At 40.9% G+C, this 6,911-nt stretch overlaps 1 long non-coding RNA gene across 1 annotated transcript; it reads right to left on the reverse strand.

Moving 5' to 3' along the window:
• Positions 1–208: 208 nt before the first annotated feature.
• On the reverse strand, positions 209–2,126 carry LOC119328109. The gene is made up of 3 exons (XR_005158841.1): positions 1,637–2,126; positions 584–696; positions 209–272 (listed from the first exon to the last, which is right to left on the reverse strand). It is a non-coding gene; the product is annotated as an uncharacterized LOC119328109 (long non-coding RNA).
• Between the last annotated feature and the right edge of the window lie 4,785 nt (positions 2,127–6,911).

The following is a 6,911-nucleotide window of genomic DNA, read 5'->3' on the forward strand; positions in this document are numbered from 1 at the left end:
TCAACATGGAAGCCAGGCACATCCTTCATGTAGTAAATTGTATGTTCACAAACCTTATGAACATTTAAAAATGTAGCCTGCATTTTCACAATCACCTAAACAATATTGTTCACCCAAACTGGATTAAAAAGTAAAAGGGTATATGAAAAACAATCATGCATTAAAACTTAATGTGCGAACATCTCATATATGCTCAGATAGTAGTGTGATTTGATCATCCAAATTGCATCGAAAAGTTGATCTCAATATATCCGTGAATCCTCAATCATTGCCTGGTGTAGAGGAAGAAATGCTCAAGGCACATAGACAGGAAAACGAAATCAACATGCCCGTTCAAGTGATTGGTGCCGGTTCCATCGTTTTATGTACAGAAGTATGGCACTGACACTGCAAGATACATAAGGTCAGCTGAGACCGGTACATTGTTTACCAACTGTTCTTTGTAATGCTTGAGTCATCCTCATTCACCTCCAATATGAATGTTTTCCCAACACAAAAATTTACACATACGTGCAACTTCAACAATGTTTGTGTTCGCTTGTCTAGAACAGTTACCATTCTAGTTGTGCAATTGCAGTTATACCTTTTGCGTACATGGTCCTTGCACTTAGGATTTGAAATTGTTCCTTTTGCATATGGTTGGAGCTGCCCATTCACCATCTTCCTCAACATCCTAGTCCTCGTGACTGGTTAAATCTAAATGGCAATTAACATTTATGTAACAACTTGTATAACTCTACTGAAAATCATATGCATGCAAATTTTCAACAGCTAAGTTATCCCACACGGTATTTCGCAAAATGATTTTTTTAATGGGTCCAAATTGAATGCAAAGTAACCATTGATCCACAAAGAAATCAAAAGGGTAACAAACCATTCCATTTTCTTATTTTGTATGCTAATCATGTAGGTCAGGCATCGTCACTAATTGTAGCCTCAAAGTGACACAGGTTTATTTAACTTTGCAAACAAAGATAGTAAGATGGAGACATCGAGAGGAAGCGAACTATCAAATTTCAATCTTCATTATGCAACTAATAACAAACAAAGCTTAACAATATTTTCTATTTTCTTCTCTCATGTTTGTCCGTGTTTTTATGCAACTACTCAAGGGAATGACCATGTCTTTTTTAGCAGAAAAAGGCTGGAGCTCTGCCATTTAATTAAGCAAGAAAAAAATTTACGTACATCAGACTCCAGGATAACATTCAGGGATAATCCATATGAATTGCTTATTGCCTTCTTCCTACTTCCTTGTTCTGCTATCTAGTTGATACAGTCGTTTACAGGGAGGTCTCCAGGTGAACATGTTGGTCATTTAGCTTGGCAAGAGATTAAATTTAGGGCCTATTATTATGTAGGCAAGCAGAGCAATTGAGGACAAGTAGTTTCTTTGGCTTGTTGGGTTATAGGCCTTGTTCCTTTAAATTCAGAGACGCACTATAAATTTTAACCAATCTCAGCCTCATGAATAGGCAGTTCTCCTGCCCTTTTCTTAAGATTATCTGGTTGTTGCATATGTATGATCAAAGACAGAGAAGCACTATAGATATAACAGAAATAATGCACTCACACCGTTGTCAGGTTCCTTGTACTTCAAGTAATGATGACGCGACAGGGGGTAACAATCTCGTACCATGTTAGGGAGTCGCCGGCGGGCTTGGAGGAGGACCAGAGCATGTTTTTCCTACTCTGCTTTGCGCATCTCTGCCTCCTCGTTCGCTACTGCAACATCTTTCCGTGCCCATTGTAGGGGGTCGTCCTCCCAGGCTGGGTATAAACCATCTTAACCATCGTGGTGCCGCCCCTTCCAGTCATTCATCCACTTGTGCAGGACCGCCATGACCGTTTTGCCTCATAAGCACATAATTCAACAATATGTGGGATATAAGAAGTAAGCACCATTGCTCATGTTACAGAAATATCTCTTAAAAACATCACTTTCTCTATAGACAATGTAAAGAAAAACTGATAACAATTATTTTTAGCAGACCAAGAAAGAACGAGGGTTTGCCGAGAAATACTAATGAAACTAGCAATTACCATTGTGCGCTCTAGCATATTAAAAATTTCATTTCATTTACCATGTAGTACAAAACCTAAGTTATTGTTTGGAAGTATATACGTCAAATAAATATAGTGGAAAGGACCACAATGACATACCTGTAGAAGAGCCACAACTTGAGCAGCAAATTGCAAAATAACTTAGTTTGCTTGAGGAAATATCACATGGTAAAATCTCCATGGTTCCCTAGATGCATAAACATCATCACCCTGCAGGCAAACATGACTTACCAAAGCGGATCAGTCTACAACATCCAAACTTACCAATAAAAGATCTACATATGATGGGCACAAAAACTCCACGGGCATGAATAAATCCAGAAAATGTGAAAAGATCTACACTGTTACGGCAAGCACGACAAACACTTTAGAAATTTGAGCTTTAGTCATGTCGCTGCATATTTGGAACACCATAATGTTATTCCTACTGAACCTTGTGTCAGCCATTTGAATAATTACAACTAAAATGATATGTGACCTTCTATATCTGGCTGAACCTTGTGTCAGCCATTTAAATGTAATACTGTAACAAATTCCTACTGAACCTTGTGTCAGCCATTTAAATGTAATACTCTAACGAATTCTATATGTGGCTAAATTGACTACCTAACGTCCATGCTTATATAGCACAAAAAGTGAAGATTAATGTCCATGCTTATACAGCCCACCTTTCCCCAAACAAGGATGTACACGATTATTTTGTTTCTGGAAATATTGTTGACAGTGTACACATACAACCTCAAATTCTCAACTGGGAAAAAACAAAGCTAATCATCACTGAACTATTGTGCTTCTTTTGCATCACATCTCCGTGAAGAAGCTGCCACCATGGTGGATGGGAAACTCCCATGGTGTGCTACATCTGCATCTGCAGCTGAGGATATGAAGAGAAGGTGAGGTGTAGAGGTGGCATATCCCAGCCAAGATAGAGGGAGGGATGAACCTAGGGCCGCCGGAGACGCGCCGGCAAACCCTTGCCAGAAACCCTAGCCACGGGGGTGGGGTTGCGAGCGGGTGGTAGAGGCCGGGAGCGGAGAATCTGGACAGAGGGGAGGGAGGCGCGGACCATGGTGAGCTTGGGGGCGTGCAGCGCGGCGCCAGAGCTCGCCGGAAGCGGCCGGCTTGGGTGGTGGCGGCGGCGAGGACTTCGTGGGCGAGAGGAAGAGGAGGCGAGCTTGTGCGTGTGGTTGTGTCTTTTTTTTCATTGCAAATCTGATTGGACGGCGGGTTGAATATGACAAATTACAGGGACTCTTTTGCAAGAATGAAACGTTTTCTCTGGTAGTTACTTAAAAAGGGAGTGTGGGTTGAATTCTAAGAAACAGAGGGACTTTTATGCAAAAATGCCCATGACGTACGACCAGAAGCGCTCGCTGGTTTATTAGTAGGTAGAGATTCAATATGCTAGTAAAACCCTAGAGAATGCTCAAAGAAATTATGCTACCACTGAAAAAGAATTCTTAGCAGTTGTATTTACTTGTGATAAGTTCAGACCTTATATTGTTGATTCTAAAGTAACTATTCACACTGATCACGCTGCTATTAAATATCTCATGGAAAAGAAAGATGCTAAACCTAGACTTATTAGATGGGTTCTCTTGCTACAAGAATTTGATTTACATATTGTTGATAGAAAAGGAGCTGAGAACCCCGTTGCAGACAACTTGGCTAGCTTAGAAAATGTGCTTGATGACCCACTTCCTATTGATGATAGCTTTCCGGATGAGCAACTAAATGTCATAAATGCTTCTCATACTGCTCCATGGTATGCTGATTATGCTAATTACATTGTTGCTAAGTTTATACCACCTAGTTTCACATACCAGCAAAAGAAAAAGTTCTTCTATGATTTGAGGCATTACTTTTGGGATGACCCACATCTTTATAAGGAAGGAGTAGATGGTGTTATTAGACGTTGTGTACCTGAGCATGAACAGGAACAGATCCTATGCAAGTGTCACTCCGAAGCTTGTGGAGGACACCATGCTGGAGATAGAACTGCACATAAGGTACTGCAATCTGGTTTTTATTAGCCTACTCTCTTCAAAGATGCCAGTAAGTTTGTCTTATCTTGTGATGAATGTCAAAGAATTGGTAATATTAGTAGACGTCAAGAAATGCCTATGAACTATTCACTCATTATTGAACCATTTGATGTTTGGGGCTTTGATTATATGGGACCCTTTCCTTCCTCTAATGGATGTACACATATTTTAGTTGTTGTTGATTACGTTACTAAGTGGGTAGAAGCTATTCCAACTAGTAGTGTTGATCATAACACTTCTATTAAAATGCTTAAAGAAGTTATTTTTCCGAGATTTGGAGTCCCTGGATATTTAATGACTGATGGTGGTTCACATTTTTTTACCATGTGGTTCACATTTTATTGATGGTGCTTCCCGTAAAATGCTTGCTAAATATGATGTTAATCATAGAATTGCATCTCCTTATCACCCTCAGTCTAGTGGTCAAGTAGAATTGAGTAATAGAGAAGTCAAATTAATTTTGCAAAAGACTGTTAATAGGTCTAGAAAGAATTGGTCCAAGAAACTTGATGATGCATTATGGGCCTATAGAACTGCATATAAAAATCCTATGGGTATGTCTCCCTATAAAATGGTCTATGGAAAAGCATGTCACTTGCCTCTCGAACTAGAACACAAGGCTTATTGGGCTATTAAAGAACTCAATTATGATTTCAAACTTGCCGGTGAGAAGAGGTTATTTGATATTAGCTCACTTGATGAATGGAGAACCCAAGCCTATGAAAATGCCAAGTTGTTTAAAGAAAAAGTTAAAAGATGGCATGACAAAAGAATACAAAAGCATGAGTTTAATGTAGGTGATTATGTATTGCTATACAACTCTCGTTTAAGATTTTTTGCAGGAAAACTTCTCTCTAAATGGGAAGGTCCTTACGTTATCGAGGAGGTCTACCATTCCGGTGCCATAAAAATCAACAACTTCGAAGGCACAAATCCGAAGGTGGTGAACGGTCAAAGAATCAAACATTATATCTCAGGTAATCCCATAAATGTTGAAACCAATATTATTGAAACCGTAACCCCGGAGGAATACATAAGGGACACTTTCCGGAATGTTTCAGACTCCGAAAAGGGATAGGTATGTGGTACGGTAAGTAAACCGACTCCAAAACAGTTTTTAAGGCAATATTTCTCCATTTTTGAATATTTAGAAAAATAGAAAAATAAGCAGCAGTCCGGGAAGGACACGAGGGCTCCATGAGGGTGGAGGGCGCGCCCTACCCTACTAGGCGCGCCCCCCTACCTCGTGGGCACCTCGTGTGCTCTCCGAACTCCGTTTTCATACACGACACGTATTTTGGTCGGTAAAAATTCATTATATAATCTCCCGGGGGTTTTGACTCCCGTATCACGCAAAAATCTCTTGTCTTTGTTTTGAGCTGTTTTTCTGACAGATCCAGGTCGTCTTCACGTGCCCCCAAGGACCAGTTCTTCAAGAAGTTCATCAACCCCTACCTCGCAGAAGTGCTGCAACACCCTCAAACCAACCCCTACCTCGAGCGAAGGCCAACGCGGTGGCTTGCTCACGTGTGAGTCACGCTCGGGCCAGCCTGCCAACCCGTGCGGAGGCCAGCGCGGCGTCCAGCCCGTCTGGCGGAGCGGCGGCCAACTCCCTCGTCACCGGCGCCACCGACGAACACGTATCTATATTGTTTGAAGCAATGTTCAGGAAAAATAATGATTTTGAGGGGGAATATAACAGGATAGAAGGTCTGATGCGGGTCCCTCGTGTCAACGGTCAAACAAAATGTGTTGGTTTAAGCTGCCTCGTCAGCACGGATGTGTGGGCCAACCCTGTCATAAACGGGTTCAAACGAGCCTAATCGGCACTAGGCAGTAGTTTATGGCACGGTTAAGAAATTTTGGGTATGTTTTTGCTATTTTTTGTACAATAGTTTCTTCCTAGGGCTGGTTGAAAGTGGTAGTTTTTTCTTAAATACTCTACATATTATAAGTAGGAGTGAAAGTTAAGCTTTGGAAGCCAATAAGCAAGGCTAGTTACATAGTGCCTATGTGTACGTGATTGAAAGTAAATATCAACCATGAGTGACTAATATCTTGATGGAAAACTTGAAACTATGGAAATACTAGCATTTTTTGGAATGGTTGGAGATACTAGCAATGTTCACGTGCATTGCAACGGATCATAATTAGAATAATACTTATTCACAAACTTGATACAAAACACTCTAATTTTGATATACATATATCACTAGAGATATATTATGTTTCAATCAGAAAATATTCCTTGGGCTGTTTTGGTGAGGTGAGGGAGGGGTGTGGTTGGTTTTAAGATACTAATTATGGGTTTCTCCGCAAATTGGTAGAGAAGTGGGATGTTGGTGAGAAAAGGCAACAGCTTACCTCACAGTCGTTAGATGTAGATCTAATGGTCAGAAATGACGGATGACACACACACCATCATCACCAACTTAGTCTTCTGTAGGAGTACTAGTAAGATGTCTGTGCATTGCACGGAACATCGAGATGCATATTTTTATAAAACACTTGTTGTGATTGACCCATACAGAAGTAATCCCATGTGTAAAAACTAATGATATCTCGAGAAAGAGGAGATAAGGTGAAGAGGAGTGGGGCGTGGTGCTGATTGGTGGTCGGACTAAGCGGAGGCAAGGGGATGGACGACGCCGGCAGTGGCCACCAAGCCAGTTTGTTCTAGAGGCTTCCTTTTTTAATTGCTCAACAATGAGGTTGTTGGAGATAAGGATGAACGAGGGAAGGCCTTGTCTGCAAATGTGGAGAGAGGTGCAGGTATCTTTTAGTTTAATTTCCATCCGTCAG

Source organism: Triticum dicoccoides, chromosome 7A, assembly GCF_002162155.2.
Source record: "Triticum dicoccoides isolate Atlit2015 ecotype Zavitan chromosome 7A, WEW_v2.0, whole genome shotgun sequence".
Taxonomy (NCBI): domain Eukaryota; kingdom Viridiplantae; phylum Streptophyta; class Magnoliopsida; order Poales; family Poaceae; genus Triticum; species Triticum dicoccoides.